Source organism: Plectropomus leopardus, chromosome 1 (assembly GCF_026936395.1).
Source record: "Plectropomus leopardus strain MGB_pleo_1.0 chromosome 1, ASM2693639v1, whole genome shotgun sequence".
Lineage (NCBI taxonomy): Eukaryota > Metazoa > Chordata > Actinopteri > Perciformes > Serranidae > Plectropomus > Plectropomus leopardus.
This window is the reverse complement of record NC_142176.1, coordinates 10,812,422-10,831,399: the sequence shown is the minus strand read 5'-3', so window position 1 is coordinate 10,831,399 and position 18,978 is coordinate 10,812,422. Positions and strand designations below refer to the sequence as shown.

The 18,978-nt window shown below is 38.2% G+C and overlaps 1 protein-coding gene across 1 annotated transcript in view; it reads right to left on the bottom strand.

Annotated features, from left to right (window-relative positions):
- Positions 1 to 16,951, bottom strand: part of glceb (glucuronic acid epimerase b) — a 73,915-nt gene extending 56,964 nt beyond the window's left edge. Inside the window, exon 1 of the mRNA XM_042491734.2 lies at positions 16,736 to 16,951. The gene's annotated coding sequence lies outside the window, so the exon portion shown is untranslated. The remainder of the gene's footprint in view (positions 1 to 16,735) is intronic.
- Positions 16,952 to 18,978: the final 2,027 nt, after the last annotated feature.

Genomic DNA, 18,978 nt, shown 5'->3' with positions numbered 1-18,978 from the left:
AGAGGAGACCAACTCATGTGGAGAAAGCAAATAGCACACAGCAAGACCAGCAGACTTTAGCCTTCTTGATGTGAGGCAACAGTGCAATCAACTGAGCTATTGTGCTATTCTGTTGTGTTTTAAATGTCATACTTATTTTGGGGTAATATTTGAAGAAAGTTGTCTGAGTCTGACCAGTTAGCTTCAACTTCAGTCACCTCTGACCTGCCAGTTTGAGGAAGAGCTCATTAGCAGAGAAGCTGCTGAAATATAAAAAATGTCCCATTTTTGTGGAGGAGAGAAAAGAGCAATGAAAAGTAAATTAGCAGCTAATGCTCTGCAGCAAAAGAGTTCACAAACTCTAGATATTATATAGACACCAGATAAGATTTTGATTAAAATACCCCCCTTGGGCGATTTAAGTCAAAATTGCTAATTTGCTAAATTAACTAATTACCACCACACTAACAGAGAACACATTCTTTCTCTTCAGAATACCGAGGTATCTCAAGGAAGTCAAATATTCACACAGTGGGCTAAATGTTTGGGCAAATGGTAACCCAGGCAGTAATTTTAGCTCCACTCCAAAATTACCCAGACATGATGCAAAAAGCTGAAGGCCACACAGCTCTTATGAATAGTGCCTTCTCATGCATATAAACCCCAAAAGTTTTCAGACTGGTCTAGAGCTTGGTCTTTGTGGTGCTCCAACAACAATTAATATAAAATGAGCATTATATTACAAAAATAAGCAACTATCAATCATGGACATTCAGTATCTGTGTACATGAAAGATGTACACAGGGCAAGTCTCCCTTTTTAATACTGTGCGTGTACCTTTTTTATCATTCTGTATTCCCTCTCTAAATTTGGATGTTTTTGCAGGTACTTGAACACAGTGCGGGTGGAGCTCGTCATGAAATCCCATTTTTTCTCAACAGCAGTTTGAGGAGTTGAAGTCATGGGCTGGATAATTGATTTGTCAAAGCAGTCAAATCCGATCATTTCATGGATGAGAGGAGCAGCTGCTGCAGAGGGAGTGAAAGCAAACTTTTAGGCCCAGCGCAATGGAAAGATATGTTTTACTTTCAAAGCACCTGAAGATCTTCTCATTGTTCCAATAATCACCAACTCCAGATTGGTTAAAATAAAAGCTTAATTCAAGGAGATATATGTAAAAATATGCAGTTTTTCCCTGCACTCCCTCTGCTGTTACTGCGTAGCTTTTTACTAATGTTGGTCCTGTAACGTTATCCCCACCACTCAGTTGAGTGCCCTTTCCACCAGTAAAGACTGACCTCTGGTAGCATGTACTGGGCAATACAAGTTGATGTATCAAAAAAATAATTATTTTGGGATTTATAACTAACCTGGTAAACTGTAATACTATGATATCGCCCATGCCTTTATCAATGTGACATTTTGACAGGTCAAAGAAGGAAGGGTACACATGTTAATAAGAAAATCAATGTTAGTTAAATTCCATTCAGTTGATAAAGTTTCAGGGTCCTGACATTGTGAATGTTGGCTAACTGTCATGTCTTACTGGGAAACCTGAATGTATATTCTTCCAGAAACATCTGTACTATTCCTACTGTGACAGGCTAAACTGCCTGCCATTAAAAAGACTAGCTAACTCCTTGCACATATTTAAATTATTCTTAACTTAATTATATGCCATCATTGTCCAAAGGGCAATAGAGACTGTCAAGGTTCTCACAAAAATGTTGGATAATTGTGTGAACAATCAATATTAGTCTTTTTGGAACAGGTAGTTACAGCTCAACTTAAAAAAGGACCTTTCTCACTGTGGGAACATTATACCAGTGCAAGCACAGGTGCAATTAATAACTTCAGTGATGGCTCTCATACATTTAGTTGCTCCTGTAAGCTATACAAAGTGAAGGGGCTGACAGATTGGGTAGTTTTACTGTAAATCAACTGATAAATGAGGACTCTTTTGACATCAAGTAGTTAATCTTTATCTCAAGTTATTGGATGCTACCAAGTGCTCAGACACAAGGCTACAAACGAGCCATGAAGAAAAACTAAAACAAGTGCTGATGATGCAGGAGCATTGACTGCTGCATAACACAGCTGGGACATCCTCCTGGCTTAATATGTCCAGCCAATCCAATAAAGACTTAACAGGTCTCTGGGGCCAAGGTCGCGCCTCCTACCTTAAAAGAAGGAAAACTTCATTTGCAAGCCTAATCATGTGTGAATGTCACAGAGGCATAGCGAAGGAGGGTCGTGGAAGGCTAATTTTGTTCAGGGAAGATGAGAGAGCTTCACAGTCTCCCGCTTTTGCAATATTGGAGGGTGTTAAGTTGTAAAGATGGCTATTAAAACAATTAACTAAGACATCCTTTATCCACATTGGGTAGTAAGAGTGGATGGCTCTTATGAGAGGGAAGTAAAATGGCAGCCCAGAGACATTTCACTACACAAATTTCAGTCACTACGTGCCTCAATTATCAGACTGGATGAACTCCTTCAAACATATAATATTTGAAGGCTTAAATTGTCCCTCTACTTCTTTCCTGTTGTGTCAAAATAAACAAAAATAAAATGATCACAGTAGGGTGCATCTCACACTTTTTTAGCATGGGAGCAGGGCCAAAGCAAGACTGTGACCGTCCTCAACTGAGCCGTGCAGACATCACGGTCAACTGCTCAAACGTGCAAGTGTTCAGTAATTTTGTAGCTCCTACATAATGCAGGAGTCACTGTTGTTTGGAGACGTTTACTCCTCTGCTCCTATTTTAAATCTTCACATGACTGACAGGAGTATTAGTGAAAAATATTTCTATCATCATGGTCTTAAACTTGTTTTGTCTGACCAACAGTCAAAAAAGGAAAAATGTTCTTATTGTCATATAAGACAGAGAAAAGCAGAAAGTCTTCATATATGAGAGGCTAGAACCAGAGAATGTTTGGCATTTGTACTTGAAAAATGGCTCAAACCATTAACCGACTATTAAAATTGTCGCAGTTTAATTTCCTGAGGATCGATTTTCTGACTTGTTAAAGCCCTATGATGAATTCTCTCAATATTAATCAAAAAATACCCCAAACTCAACACTTTCTGCAGCTGCATCTTCATAAAAGGCCTTCTAGATGTTTTGGTATGTACTCCTTGCTTTTTGTCTTGTCTGGGTTTGTTCTTGGAGATATTATAGGATTTATATGATTAAACCAGAGCCTGTGATTGTTGGATCAGTGGACTTATTAATTAGATTATTAGCAAGAGTAACCAAGACGGTTTGGGTGAGTTTTATTTTGTTTCTGTCAAGTTTGAAAAAAGTGTGTTTTATGGTGAAATAACAAGGCAATTAAGCCTTGTGCACAGTTGTATTTCTCTGTTGGTGAGAATATTAATTTTCTTGGCATTTAGTGGGATTCTATTGTGTATTTATTTGGAAAGCAGAAAGTAAGTAGCAGATTTACTGTCCCCACACTTATACAACTGTATACCGTATACGCTGGTGAAATTTCAGGAAGGTATAAGGATATGAAAAATAGGACACTGCCCAAACATGTGTTTTTTTGCCAAAGTCCAGGTTTCCATCATCTCTACGGCAGAGGTGGCGCTCCACAGATCGCATGACTTCTAGTCACAGTGGCCATAATTTGAAAATAAAACCCAGGTAGAAAAATACAGAAATTTTACTTTAAAAATATAATAAATCCAAAGCAGCAATAACACCCCACTGCCCAACAAACAGTCAATAAACTATTGGAACAAACAAAAACAACCAGGAACAGAGTAGACCAACCTGCCATATGTGTAATTAAGTTTTTAACCTAAGTTCCTTTACAGACTAATGGTTTGGACAAGTGAATAGTAAAGAAAGTCTGTAGTAAAAAAAAGGAGTGAGAATCATTCAACTTGTCAGTATAACTCAACAAGCATAAGTAACTTTGGTTGCACAGAAAAGAAGCTGAGAGACAACGCTGTAGCATTTCTATTCACTGTCAATGAATAGACACTGAGACTGCCGCCAGAGACCGTTGTGTCTGGAAAGAACAGAACTATATTGTTGGCTTAAATGTGTTGCTAAGCCATGAGAACGACGGGGTTAGGGCGGTGGGGTTCTTGAGTTCGGGTACTGCGACAGATAGGACAGAAGGCAAACGCACAAGCACTCCACACATAATCATGAGCCAGCCAACCAGAAGATCTTGCTCCCCGTAGAGTGCTACAGTTCCATGGAAAGACTGTTTGGACCTACCAGCTCTTAATCCTGGCTGCACCCACAATACAAAACCAATGTTAGACCCTTTTTTCTGAAAGACTTGTTCACTGAAAGCCAAAAAGTATGGTGAATAATGAGACGGGAGCATGGGTCCATATCTGTTGTCTGTGTGCCTGGGTGCAACCGAGGCCACTCTCTTTTGTTGTAGGGGTGGTTGGTATTTAGTGCAGAGGAGGGGTCTAGAGGAACGTGCCTGGGGGAGGGTTATGGCTCCAAAGTATGCAGACATAAGCTGTCTGCGTGTTGCCTTTGAAGCAGGCCATGGTTGGCTGTACTGTGAGGGTCACGGTGCAACGGTTTACAACAGCAGTGTCCCACAGAGAGCTGGACTCATCCGACCCCCTCACCCCACTGCCAAAAATGAACACAGAATGAAGGCTAGAAAAAAAAAAACAACAAAAGCAGCTATTATGATGAGCTTGTTGGGTTGTGAACTTTTGAGTCTTCATAGATATAAAGAAGAGCTAACATTGACAGTCTACAGAGGCAATCAACAGGGTTGATTATAAAGTCATTGTGCCAAATGCCATGTTTGCAATCATAGAGCAATTGTGTCCTGCAAGCCAGCTCAGAACAATGAGCCAAGAAAAGATGATTTAAAACTTAAAACTAATTGTAATATGCCGGTCTGCCACATTTTATTGCCCAATGTGACCTGATGAGACGGTGTTTTGTCTCCACAGAAAAAAAACGCTGTACTTCCTGGCAATTCCAATTTCAGGGTCTACTCTACTCTCCAAGACTTCGCTCTGCTCTGCTTGTGTCTGTCTTTGCGCGAGTCGAGCATGCCATGCGAAGACATACACAGACAGCCTTGTTTGCTTCATATTTGAAAATGCGGTCACCCTAAAACATTGTACAAGTTAAAATGCAAAAGACCATTCACTGCATCTTGGAGAACACCATACAACTGGGTCGTGAAGATGGCTTGTTTTGTAAGAGTTGCGTGTAGCTCTTTTAGCTCAGTGAGTATTAAGTGTTAGGTCAAGCGAGAGAAATTTGCATTGCAAGTTTTAAAGTCTACTGCTAAGATTATGATTTTATATATAAAATAATACAATCTTTTTCATACTTTTAAAATTGTCATACTTCACAAACATTTTAAAGTCATTTGGTAAGAAAATTACATCACTTTCTTTCTTGTTACTGCAAACATTCTGTAGATTTGGGAAACTCCCTGCACAGATCATAGGGACAACTCAAGAGCCCCAGATGGGTCAGGCCCCTGCTAAGAGGAGAAAACCATCTGCACAAAGGTCCTTGGTGTAACGTGGATATAAAACTAGTCTGTTTCATCAATATCCAGCATCCACTCAGCATGCTATTGAAGTGAATCACGGCAATAAAGGGTCTCAAAGGAGCAACATACACAAGACAGCAGCTTCCATTCTAGACGATGGGATGTTAGGAGCAGGGAAAAAATGACTCATCTGAAGAGAACAACTTCAGCAAGAAAAGGAGTATCAAAAGTAAGGCTGCATAATTAAATGGTTTAAAGCTCACTATCTCGATTCAGGTATGCAATCTCAATGACGATTTGCTTTGGCAAGTTGCATACTTAGAATGAGTGTTCATAATTTGTCCCTGACGCGGCAGTTTGAAGAGGACACTCTTTCTGAACCATTCATTTCAAGAACACACAACTGTCAAATCCACCAAGCTATCTGCGAGGTCAGGCAACAAAGAGTGTGCAATCTTTGGTCCCAGTTACGTGGGAGGCGGACACAACGCTGGCCTGTAGCTTTTCTAGCGTTACTGTAAATGTAGAATTTAGCTCTACCACAGATATTCAGGGTTTTCCCTGCCATTATACAGCCATGTATCTAGGTGACCTGATGCACCCGAAACGACTGTTGGCTATCGAGCAAACTGGCAAACCGAATTCACCACAGTGAAACAGCCGAGCAATCTCAATCAGTGAACTTTTGTCAATTGATTATTAGTTAAATTTTTTACTACTACTTTAACTAATTATTTAGTTTTGTTTAAAAAAACAACAAATAATGTATGTGTTTTTCCTCAATCTAACTCACAGAAATATACTGCATATACTTTGACAGCATTGCATAACCTATTGATTGATGGATTAAATTAAAAAGTTTGATTAAATTCTTTACAACTAATTAATCAATTGTCAATTAACTGTTGTCATCAAAAAACCAAGAGCTATATATTTTTCAAACGGGCTCCTAATGAACCGCCCAGCTCCTTAAATAGGAAATCTATTCATGGTGGCATATGTTTCAATCATGGCAGGCCGCCAAAACTAAATGAATGAGGGAAACCCTGCTGTAAGCACCGGTAAAATTGTGTAAATGTTACTGAACTGGAGGTAAATTAGTTGAAGAATAAAGAAGAAAGCAGTATTGTAAAATAATATCAACAATAGGAGATGACAAGAAATGCAATAGAGAAAAAACACTTTTCCTGAGAAACATGGAGCCCGAATTAACAGTAGAGCTGCTATCTTTTCTTTAATTTTTTATTTTTTGTTGAACCTTTATTTAACCAGGTTGGTCCCTTTGAGATTAAGAATCGCTTTTTCAAGGGAGATCTGGCCAGGCATTAAAATTTGCATTAAAAGAGAACTATCTATGGCCTCATTACCACTGCACAAAAAACCTGCTAACATCTTGCTTTTTAATGCAATGGGAAGGCGTACAATCTGCATTAACACCCAGGTCAAATGACTCAGCAGTAGACACAGGTTTTTATCGCCTCCAGCTCTTATCGGCATTGATGGACACCCTGGTGAACACACTAAGTTCAGCTCCTTAACTGCCAGGATGCAACTACGCGCCATCACTATTTACCATCCGTCTTCTCCTAAGCAGCTAAAACACCAATCCAAATACATTTGCACCTGAAAGAAAGTCTGAAAGAAATACTGAATAACTAAGAGATAAAATTACTGAAACGTTTTTAAAGACCTCTGTTCCTGCTGCTGTCTACTGTTTACCTGTTTTCCTACCTGTCTTTGACGTCGCATGAACACACCAACAAAACAAGTGACACACCAGCTTACAGAAAGGCAGACTTGTGTGACGCAGAGGTTGGTTCATTGGCAGTGGGCACGCAGTCTATTGATGATATTTAGCAGGTTTACCCATGTTTGAAAAACCTGCATGCCCGCAATAATTTTGGCAGAAAAGGGGTACACGAGTCATTAAACAACACTAGCTCCTTGAGTTTCAAGTCATTCGGCAACTAATTCTAGGCTGAGGGTTTCAATAAAGAAAACGATAAAATAGCCTGATGTGAAAGTCTGTTTTTAACTGATCCTGTGAATAACCTGTCAAATACTACATCATACCAATGCCAAAATCCCCCAAAGCATTGCAATAAAGCAGTCCTCCTCACTGATATACAAAATCAACCACAATGGCCTAAAACAAAGATAATAAAGGACTCTTAATACAGAGATATCAAGGGGATAGCTACCACGACAAAAACATTATTATGAAATGTGTACACTTCAAAAAATCCCCATTGTCTCATGGTATAGTATTTCTGCCCAACCTTACCTGCCACCCAAACATTTCAGTTAACTTCTCCCAATGCATTATTACCAAACTGGAGCAAAGAAAAAGCCAGTAAGTTTAAGTCAAGATTATTTGGTCAGTGTGGGGAGCATACAGATGTGAAAAATCCATACATGTTAGCACATTCAGGATAGAACTCTTGACTTAAAACTGAATGCTGAGGACAATAATAATAATAACAAATATAATGTTAAATATTTAAATGCCTCCTGCTAATAATATTTGGCAGCATTAGCTCTTTTTGGGCTGCTGGTAGAAAACAGATGGGAAAGCCTCAAAAGTGTGAGAAAAGAGTCAGCCTCGCACAGACCTTTCCTTTATAGCTTAATTAAGATGATAAACACACTCCAAAAAGAGGTCTTGTAAACACAGAAGAAAATAAATGTTACATTTGCTTTGCTTGCTCAGATAAGGATGAAAGTTTCATAATCCAAAATGTTTAATTCGATGGCAATAATAGATAGAGAATTACACTTTTTTAAGCACACATTTAAATATGTAATCATGCCTAGACTTGGATCTTTCTGCTGCTAGTTCTTGTTCAGGCAAACATGTTTACTTGGCAAAAAGCTTGGGCATAACAGTGCAATAACAGGGATGGCATTATTTTACGGGAAACTGCCTAATTAAGAGAGCAGGTGAAGAAGCAACTGTCACAGGTGTAAGGCTCATAATTGTAACAGTGCACTTAAAAGGACTGGGCGTGCTACAAGTTGCGTATCTGGTTTCTACTTTGCTCCCACTCTGCAGTGAGATTGCAACAGAAAGAGGTAAAAATCTGTGAAGTTCAATAGAAAACAATGTTACCATTTCACAGCTTTCTGTCCTATGCTTCAATTTTTTAAACGAACCACGCATTTCAAACAAGAAGAGAGAACTTCAGCCACAAGGACACTTGACTGTTTTGTGCAGTGTTGGGGAATGTGCTGATTAAGGGCACTCATCAGAGAAGAGACTGAAATGGCTTTGGAAGGACACACATCAACAATAAATCAAAGCACAGCGACATAAAACTGCACTCTGCCAAATTCAGCAGATAGCACAAGATAGGGCCCCATATTTAATATTTGCTAGAGATGACAAACTGAATGGGGAAATATGGGTTTAGAACTGTGACTTCCGTGAAGTACCATAGAACCAAAGAGATTTGGTGAAATTGTGCAAGCAGACTCCAAAGACACTAAACAAAACAACAAACTGCTCAGTGATCAGAGCCGCATCTATCACGCTGTGTGACTATGGGTGTTTGTGGACCCAACAGGTCTGGGGACTCCCTGAGCAGAATTGCCCACTGGGGAGCCCCCCCCCCCCGGAGAACTACATACCTTCAAGGGCTGGTTTTGTTTGCATTCATACTACTAAAAGGAATGCTAAAGTGATATACTTTATAGAGCTTGACCCAAATATTCGGCTATTCAATATTATTCAATTGGGTAGGTATTCTCTTTTCAATTTAGGCATTTGGATATTCTTTTTTTCTTTTTGCAGAGGATAAATGCCATTTTAGGGTTTGTGATGCTGCTGCTTCTCCTGTCACACTCACAGTGACAGGAATGATCATTTTACTCAACGGTTATTAACAGGTTTATTGACTGAGTCGAGCCATTTCTGTGTCGGTGTGAGCAGCACCGGAACGCAAACACGTGAGCCTCCCGCAGCTCATCCCGAGTGGAGCTCTGCCTGCAGCACAGAGCAGGTGAAGTTAACATCCTCCATAATGAGGACACTTATTATTTCAGACGCACAATGAAATTTGACAGACTAATTTAGGACACGTAGGACAGATTGTTGAACAGATAACTGTGAGGTTTTTTTTTCACTTTACAAACTATAAAGTGTCACAAAGCTGTCAAGCTGTCGGACGCAAACCGGGCTCTCTCTCACGTAACACTGAAGCTCCGTGGCGAGAGAGAGACAGTGTCTCTCTCTCACCTGACGCAGAAGCTGTGAAGCGCACAGTGTCTCCCTCACCTCATGACGGTGAACCTCTAGGGTGTGAGGTGTTGGCATGGTGTCTGTCATAATTATGAAATTATCGTGCACAAACATAAAAATGCATTAAAATAGGCAGTGAAACCATAATATAATAACATGTAAAACATGTAATTTGAAAGTGGAAAAAACACCAGCATGCTGCGTGGTGTTTTCTGCTTGGGGGGGGGGGGGGACTTTTCAAAAGGTACACATTGCACCACAGCTGGAAATGGCCTTAATACATCTAAGAGGGGTGTATAGAGCTGTTGATCAATACCAGTGACTAAAGGATTACTTTGTCAGGTGCTGAGATTTATGAATTTCAAAGCTTTTTGTTGGGTCTGAATTGGTTGCTGGTAGTTTTTTTTCTTATTAATAAAGTATTGTTACACACAATCGATTCCAGTGTTCACCTTTATATACAATATTTTGCAGAGTGATATAGTGTGTTTCTCTTTCCTGGGCGTTTCTATCAACCCTGTGCTTTGATTAGTTGACTGCCCAATGAGCAAGCTGCCAACTTCAGCCAGTGTTATTACAGTCTGCCACCATTAAAAAATAGTACAAATAAGCACTCCATGAAACAAGGTTTTGTTTGGAAGTCTGGACGCCCTGCCTGGTTATAAAATCATAAACCTAACTATAAACTATAACTTCCCATTCTTCTTTCTATGAATTGTCACCAGTTCTGTCCACTTGTTCCCATCAGCCAGCTGGCACACCCTGGCGCAACAGTTAGTTTTAAGCAGCTTTAGTCCGTAAGTAGTTTAAAGCAGCAGCCTGATTCTTCAAAACCACACTTTAAAACACGCAAACCAGGAATTAAGCAATAAACGGTTAAATCAATCAATACAAAGCTTACTTTTACACATTTACTGCTGCAAAATTAGCACCACATTTTTACTGGAGGAATTTAATATTAATGTTATTTTCTTTAAACTATAAAAAAACAGCAAACATAACAAAAAGAACAAACATTGAAAGCCACGAAAAAAACTATCCACAGTGATGTAAAACAGTAAAAGAAGGCATGATATGACTATAATATGAATTGAAGTGTCACGTAAACCATATTTTTTTTTTTATCATATATCTATCTACATAAATATACAAATAAAGCATAATGATGCCAGTATTTTACATAAAGGAGAAAGTGTTTCATTTAAGAGAGTGAACTGCAGAATGTGTGTACGGGTGGCATTTCATACGTGTAGCTCCAGCTGTGTAAATAAATGTGAGGTAAAATGTATTTATGCAAAAACAGTCATTACTACACATCCACACACTGTAGCTTGCATATAAAATGTGAATAAGATACCTCAATCCAACCAGGAACTGCTCATTAGATTGTTTGCACGGTTCCCAGTGACACCGTTCATCGACGACTTAGATCATTGTGTTCATTTCTCTATGAATGTGTGGCAGCGAGCAGAAAACATATAAAGAGCAATATCAAACATAAAAACATGCCATGAAAATGACGGCTCTTCACTTTGGCATGTGAAAAGTGAGTGTCTTCCACTTCACTTTCCACTAGGGAAAAGCTACTTTGCATCCGCTTCACTCCATTGCCTTTCTGGTTCATGTGTAAATTCAGAGTATCAAAGGACAACAGACAGCACCTGACAACAACTTTTAGAAATGGTAGCCAGGCTGGCTGCCAGGGATCAATGTTGGTTGCCAGAGTTGACAGGGTTGCAGCCATAATATCATAGATTACGAGCATAGCAATAACATTCACAATAATTCCAACCCATATTTCATTTTAACTTTTCATGAAAGCTGAAGAAAACTTCATAGCCACTTCCTGAGTTTTCAACCACATCTTTAGTATATAAAGAAGTTCCTCGCATAAAAGTACATCAGTAGAAAGATGCAAATCCTTTTGAGATTGCTGCTACAAGACCAGAGAAAAAGGACTGTGGCATTGGCTTTTGCTCAGTAAGTAGTATACCTACAACTACCAGAATGCACTTTAGCGTACCAGACCAACAAAAGCTCCTGCTGGCGACTGACGTAATGCAACCTTGTGCGTTCGACACAATGGTGGCCGGCTGGTAACAAACAATCTCGTATTACACTTAAACAGTAAGCTAAAACATGTCTCTGTAACATTTGAGGTGCAAAATATGCAAATCAGTCACAGAATCTTGGTTTGAATTTAATCAGTGCTGCTTAGTTTTACCGTTTGATCTCAGCCTCCGTTTTCACCATGCAGGAAGCAGTACGGCATCGGCGCCATGTTCGCAAACTCTTGCTATCATAACACGGCATTAAAATATGTTTCTGAAAACAACTTAGAGGAATAGGCAGTGCAGTAACATAATCTTGATTTATATTCAATCAGCACTGCCTAGTGTTACCGCTTGATGTGATTTCAGTGAGTTTGAGAGAGACGGACAGAAACGGGTCTGTTTCTTGATGCACCTCTACAATCTTTGTTCCTGATATGGCGGCATGGGTGACGTGCAAAAGAAACCATGCAGAAGTACAGTCTGCAGTTTTAGCAACAACCTGAATCAGTGAAACTTTGCAAAATTATGTAAAGAACGTCATCCAGCGGACTTTCACCAGGCGGGGAAGAGGAATATCTAGGCACTAGTTGGATGGAGGGAAGTTTACCACAGTTCATTTACACATACTACCCACATTATTTTGATCATTGGAAATTAGCAACATTTAACATTTACAAAGTCAGGAGGGAAATTTTTTCTCAAATTAGTATCCAAAAGTTAAAGCGTCAATTTCACTATCAAGGAGTCATTTCCTCCTGAAAAATAATTTTCAATGTTTGGATGTGAGACACAAAGAAAGTGTTAACAAAGAGTTTCTCTCCTATTTCAGGATTCAGTAAATGGTTTTGAAAGTTTGTGCCAAGATTGTCTGACTTGCCGTGTTCATACTCTCAAGTGTGGCACCCGCAGTCCACTCTGACAAATATATGCCTTTGATTTTCTCAGCTGCCTTAGCTCTGCTTTGCTACTCAAGTTTTTGCTTCTCTTTCATTTGGGTGGAGCTGCCTCAGCGTTGATACCACTCTGATTACTGCTGACCTCACAAATGCACGGAGAATCAGTATATCTGACAGAGTAAATCAGTGTCGCACGGAGACTTTAATTTCTCTAAAAGGTTTTTAAACACACAAAAAGTGGTCGTTAACAGCATCAACCAGAATAAATGAAATGGTTGATGTGGTGTAAATTGGGCAACTATTAGTCTTGACCCCAGCCAGATGCTTCAATGCTGAAATAAACTCAGTGACTAAGCAAAAAGCTGCGTTAATTAGGTTGTGCTTACACTGATTACGAGTGCAACACAGCTCAAATATGTAATCAGGCTGTGGCATAAACATGACAATTTCCATAGTCTGAGAATATTACCTTAATTCAACTGATCATAAGTACATGATTTTTCTGCTTAAACACATCGAGACATGATTGAGGGAAAATAATCAGCATGTGATCAGTGAAACATGCAAACATGCTTCAACGTGCTCTTCAGCACAATGTGCAACATTTAAGGTATTTGTTGCCAGCCCCCGTAATTTCAACAACAAAAAAATAGTCAGTATAGCCTGTGGTGTAGTTTGACATATGAAATCCAAATCAAAACAGCTTGCAGAAAGTACCTAATGTGCAATATTAATGAAAACAATTTGAAATCTGACCTCCCTAAACCAGCCATAAAAGCTGTTCTGCTCACTTCTTTCAGTTGACTGGCTCTGTGATAGCATAGACTTGAGGTTATTTGTTGTGTTGCAGACACATGAGGAGCCAAGGACACTCTTAAATACCATCGCTTGAGAGAAATTCACAGATTCAGAGAGTAAACCTATCAATGTGCAGACCAGTGGAGACATAAGCACTGTAAGTCAAAATAAAAAAAATCATGTCTCACAGCTGTCCACTCAGATGCTATGTTCATTTGCATCCAGTGTTTTCAGCCACAGAGCCTTTATAACAATGTTTAAAATTGGGAATAATATGTAGGAGGGGTGCACAGTACAACATAAATGTAATTTGAAGCAGCTGAGAGTTCGATTCAGCCTCGAGCCTTTGCTGGACGTCATCCCCTCTCTCTCTCTGTGTCTTGTCTTGTGTACACCGCAGTAAAGACATGCCAAAGCAGGTTTGAGCTCATTTTAAAACAGTGACAAGTTCATTTTTCAATTGCAAAATGTTCCACTCACAACATATCTTGGTCACAACTGACACAATTAAGGGATCAGCAAAACATGTTTCGGACTTAAAGAACCACTATCAGCTAATATATTGTTGTCATCTTTCTTAAACTCCTAAATTACAATATCTATACCGGCCTAAAATAATTCTCCAATATTCTGGCTTTAAATAAAACCTATTGTATTTATCTACAGAAGTTTAAGGAGTAGCAAATAATTTCCTCTGTTCAGAGGAATAATAATTAGAAATGCCCCTAATGACTAATTCCCCTGACATTTAAACAGATGTTGAAACTTAGACTAATTGACTAGTTTCAAGGTAAGAAAACATTCATAAAACAATCAAAACTGAGCAAAATTTAATACAATTTAATTAGGTTAAAAGTTCCCCGAAAATATTGCATATACTCTATAGATTGTTTGCCACTGAAATGTGTGGCACTTTGCTCCATGCATTATGAAACAGCACAATATCTCACAAAACCTGACAACAACCAACTAAAAGTTAAAAATTTACATTGACTGAAAACAATATTTTTTTTAGGAAAATCACATCATTCCTATAGGGTGAACGCGATCACATAGCAAACGGCCTAATCTGCAGTTTAAAAAAGAACTCATCAGAATGTTTTAAGATATAATTTGCATTTGTGATTTGAATGTGTTAATCGATATAATAATAATAATAATAATAATAATTATTATTATTATTATTATAATATAAGTTTAAGCCACTAGTATTTCTGGTGCCAACTAGCAAGGGCAACAAAATTTTTATCAATTAGTCAACTAAACACACACACATCCATAAAACTTAAGTCGTTTTTGTGAAAAATCTAAGTCAGCTGCTTATTACCCATCTGTGTCTTTTCTCTCTCACATTTATGCCTTTCTGTATCATAGCAGCACCTCCATCAACAGACTGACAAGGTTAACCATTTAACGCCACAAGAGATCATTCGTTCGTGGCTTTTATAAGTACAATGCCTTTCTCACTGCTGGACATTAACAATTAACATTATTATCGTATACATCAAACTCAATTCATCGTTTCTATTCCTATAATACCAACTTTCCCACAGCTCTCTTTTCTTTTCACTTTTTTTATTAACCATTACACCTCTCTGTGCAGTTTATTCATCGCTAATAATTTCAGACATTGTAACTAGTACAAAACAGTTTGATGAATGCAGTGCCCCCTCCTTTGTAAATTGCCCCTAGTTCCTATATTCTTTCTTTCTCTTTTTTTTCTTAAACATAATTCTTCTTTGTTATTATTTGGTATTTATGTAGGGTTTCAACAGTATGACATTTTTGCTAACCATCCCAAATATTATCATGGTTTTACAGCATCACTGCATATAATATTACAGGATAATTGTCATAAATATCAGCTACACTGCCCTTAAAAGATGTGAAAACTATTTTTTTGTTGAACAAACACTTATTATAATTAAATCATTGAATTTTTTTTAATGGAAATATGCGTAAAAAGTCTGACAGGTAGTCGAGGAGAAAAGGACTAGCGTGCCCTCACAGGTGAGATTCCCCATCCAGGTGCTTTTTTCTCATCACAGTAAAGAAAAGAGTATACAATGTATGATAACTGCCAAATTTCAAAAAGTAGTATACAGTGTTAGGGTATACTGCTACAGCCCTATAATGTTCTTCATTTCTTGTTTTATTCATTTATTTAGTAAGTTATTTAGATTTTGTTACCCTTTCCTAAGCTGCTGGATCTGAGTGACTTGTTTCGTTCTTTCATGTGTCAACATGCAATGAATGACAATAAATGAACCTTAAAGCTTGTATGTACATTTTGTATAACTACTGTACATTCAAGAATCATACACATAGACACACACTAAAAGTCTGTATCCTAAAAAATAGTCTGATGCAACTACAGCTGATCCTTAACAATGCACGCTTTTAGCGGCTGGGAAGTAACCAAAACTGACAATTCAAGATGTGCATTCAATGACCACTAAAAAGTACATTAATTGTCATTGCATCTCTGATTGCTGTTCCCAGACGCACAGCAGCACAAAGCGGTCTTTACCTTCAGTGTGTAATAACAGGACAGAGAGGCTGCACAGATGCGTGGCGCTTGTGGGTGGAAATATCACGGATGGGAGAAAGATGTTTGAGGAAAGAGAAGTTACTGCACATAAGACAGACACACTATCCCTTAGACAGGAGGAATAAACAATAAAAAGGAGTTATTCTGTTGCAACGGCTTGCGAGTGAAAACACATATTTACTGGAAACCAACAGCAAAACTCCAAAACAGATGACTGGACGTTAGCTAACCGGTGGCACAAGTTAAGTTTGGTCCATTCACAAAAAAAAAAAAAAAAAACCCTGTCATGGCTTCCTCGCTCACACACCTCACCACAACCTCTTCAACAGGACTTTCATGTTAAATGTTGATATTATTCTTGCAGATAGACCTAGCCAGCTAGCTAGTGAGCCAGCCAACAGCTACTTTATACTAAGCAGATGTATCGTTAGCATACAAGCTAACAGGGGTATTGCATTCCTGAGACAGAGTCAACACTGAGCTTTGAAGTTCCTCTGCTCGCCCTCCGGTACCGTTAACACACACCGACCAGCTGAAGGTTGTATTCAAGACTTTTAACGGTTAACTGTTTCACGAGGTTATGTTGTGACAGAAAAGGAAACTGGTGGGATTTAAATGTTGCTTCGCTGATGTGAAACTGAACTGTGGAAATATCAGCTAGCACTGCATACGAGTGTCTGGACAGGAGGGAGCCAACAAGACGTAACGTTAGCGAGCTTACCTGCGGGATTAAAGGTGTCCGAACGAGCGGGAGTTTGTTCAGAGGACGCCAGAAGTAGTTGTTTTCGGTCGGTGGGGTAGTTTAAAGGAGTCCTGTTTAACCTCAGGCTGAATCACGGTTCAACGGAAGAGAGTGGCTGACTGTACTGCTTCACAGCCACAACAGCGACTGACTACAGCACAGATCTGCTCCTCACTGGGAAGGATCTGCGGTATCGCGAGAAACGACGGGAGCTCGGAGATATCAAAGAACCAATCAAATTAGCCGGCTGGAGCCAAGGGTTTGTTTTGCTGGTGCGCTGTGTGAAATTAAATGAAATAAAATAAAAATAAATATTAGATTCAAGTCAAATAAAATAAAGTAAAACAAAAATAAAATGTAAATTAAATTAACAAAATAAAGTAAAACAAAATAAAATGATTGGATTTAATCTTATTAAATAATAAATCATATAAAATCAATATATACCAGATTAAAGTAAAATTAAATAGAATGGTATCACAGTGAAAATAACACAAAAATAAATAAATAAATAAATAAAAATAATAGTTGTTTCTTTTGTATAAAATCATATCAAATAATCAAAAAATGAGCAGTATGTCCAGCTGGTCTGGTAAAACATCTACCTCTGTCCTTCTGTATCATTAAATTTCTACTTAATGTGCAATGTAAGTGTACAATATGTTTATAAGATATATTATATATGATGTGTTCACTTTTGTTATTTCAATATACGGAAATGTCAGGTGATTGTTGCTGCAAACCAGTTTTCCTATGGGGACAAATAAAGTATCTATCTATCTATCTATCTCTCTATCGAGATAGAGAGATAGATAGATAGAGATAGATAGATAGATAGATAGACAGATTCCTTCTAGAAGTAGGTAGAAAGTAGAAGAAGACTTATTTGTAATCTTATTACTAATTTAATTTTTTTAACAAAGTTTAAAAAATGAAATACAGTTTGTCCTTGTATGTCCTTGTTAAAATGAAAATAAAAATAAATTAAAACAAAACAAAATAAAATAAAATAAATAGTAATTAAATGTGTCACAATGGGATTTGAAAAAGTTATTTGAAAAGTTAATGCAAGATTTGATTTTTTTTTTAGAACACATGATCGCAGAAAAAACTAAGTTTAAGCGAAGTCCCTAAAAACTCTTTTCTTTTTCCAATATTACCAAAAAATATGTTTTAAAAGTACACTGCTATTTTAAAATTGAACAACATGGCAGATATAAAACTAAAACTGGTTATGTATTGAATGTATGAATCTTGATTAAACAGGTTCTATAGACTGGACTGATCGTATGAACAGACTGTACAGACAGAAACACTTCATGTAGTCTTGGGCAGCATATAGAGATTCACTGAGATTCTAAATGATGCTTTCATTTCATGATATCTAAGAAAGAGTAAAATTGATGAGACTCTAAAAAGTAGTATTTAATTAGCTAATCAAAACAATCCAGTTTTCTTAACGAGTCATTCTCCATCTTATGGCACCTTGGGAGGAGTCACATATCTTGTGCAGCAATCTGATATTATTTCATGTTTTGCCTTCTCTCTCTCTCTCAGCATAATGCATTATTCACTTTGCTCAGGCTGAGCCATGCTCATTGTATCACTCCAGTTGGGAAGACACACTCGATTTCAGTGTGGTGAGGAAGTGTCTATCTTTGGTGATAAATCAACAGTATTAATGACACCACGCTACATAATTATTAATCCTGCAGAAGGAGGCGATACCTGCAGAAATAGTATAAGATCCACACAAACACAATGCTGTCAAGTTGCAGCTTTGCTTATTTTCTGTTTCAGTCACAATTACTGGGACCTTTAAACAATGTAGCCGCCATCAGCGTGACCTTTTCCTTTCAAAATGACTATTGTTGCAAAAGTAGTGGCATGTAAAGTAGATTGATTGTGGCTTCCAGCATTCCTCTACCCCCCAGGTGACGTGCGATTTTGATTCCTGTATTTCATTCCCCTCCCTCGTCTTCATCCATTTAATTCTTCACCCTGAATTTTGTTGATGAGTTTCTGTGTGTGGTTTGATTTCTCCTCCCGCAGAATATTTCACCAAGAAAGACCATACCAAGAAAGATAAAGATTTAGATTAGTGTATTGCATGTGATGGATTAAGGGTCTGGAGGAGGATGAAAGGTGAGAGATGAAAGGATGAGAGTCGAAGGCAGAAAGGGATGAGGGTGGAAGGATGAATGGATGAGGGTTTAAGGGTC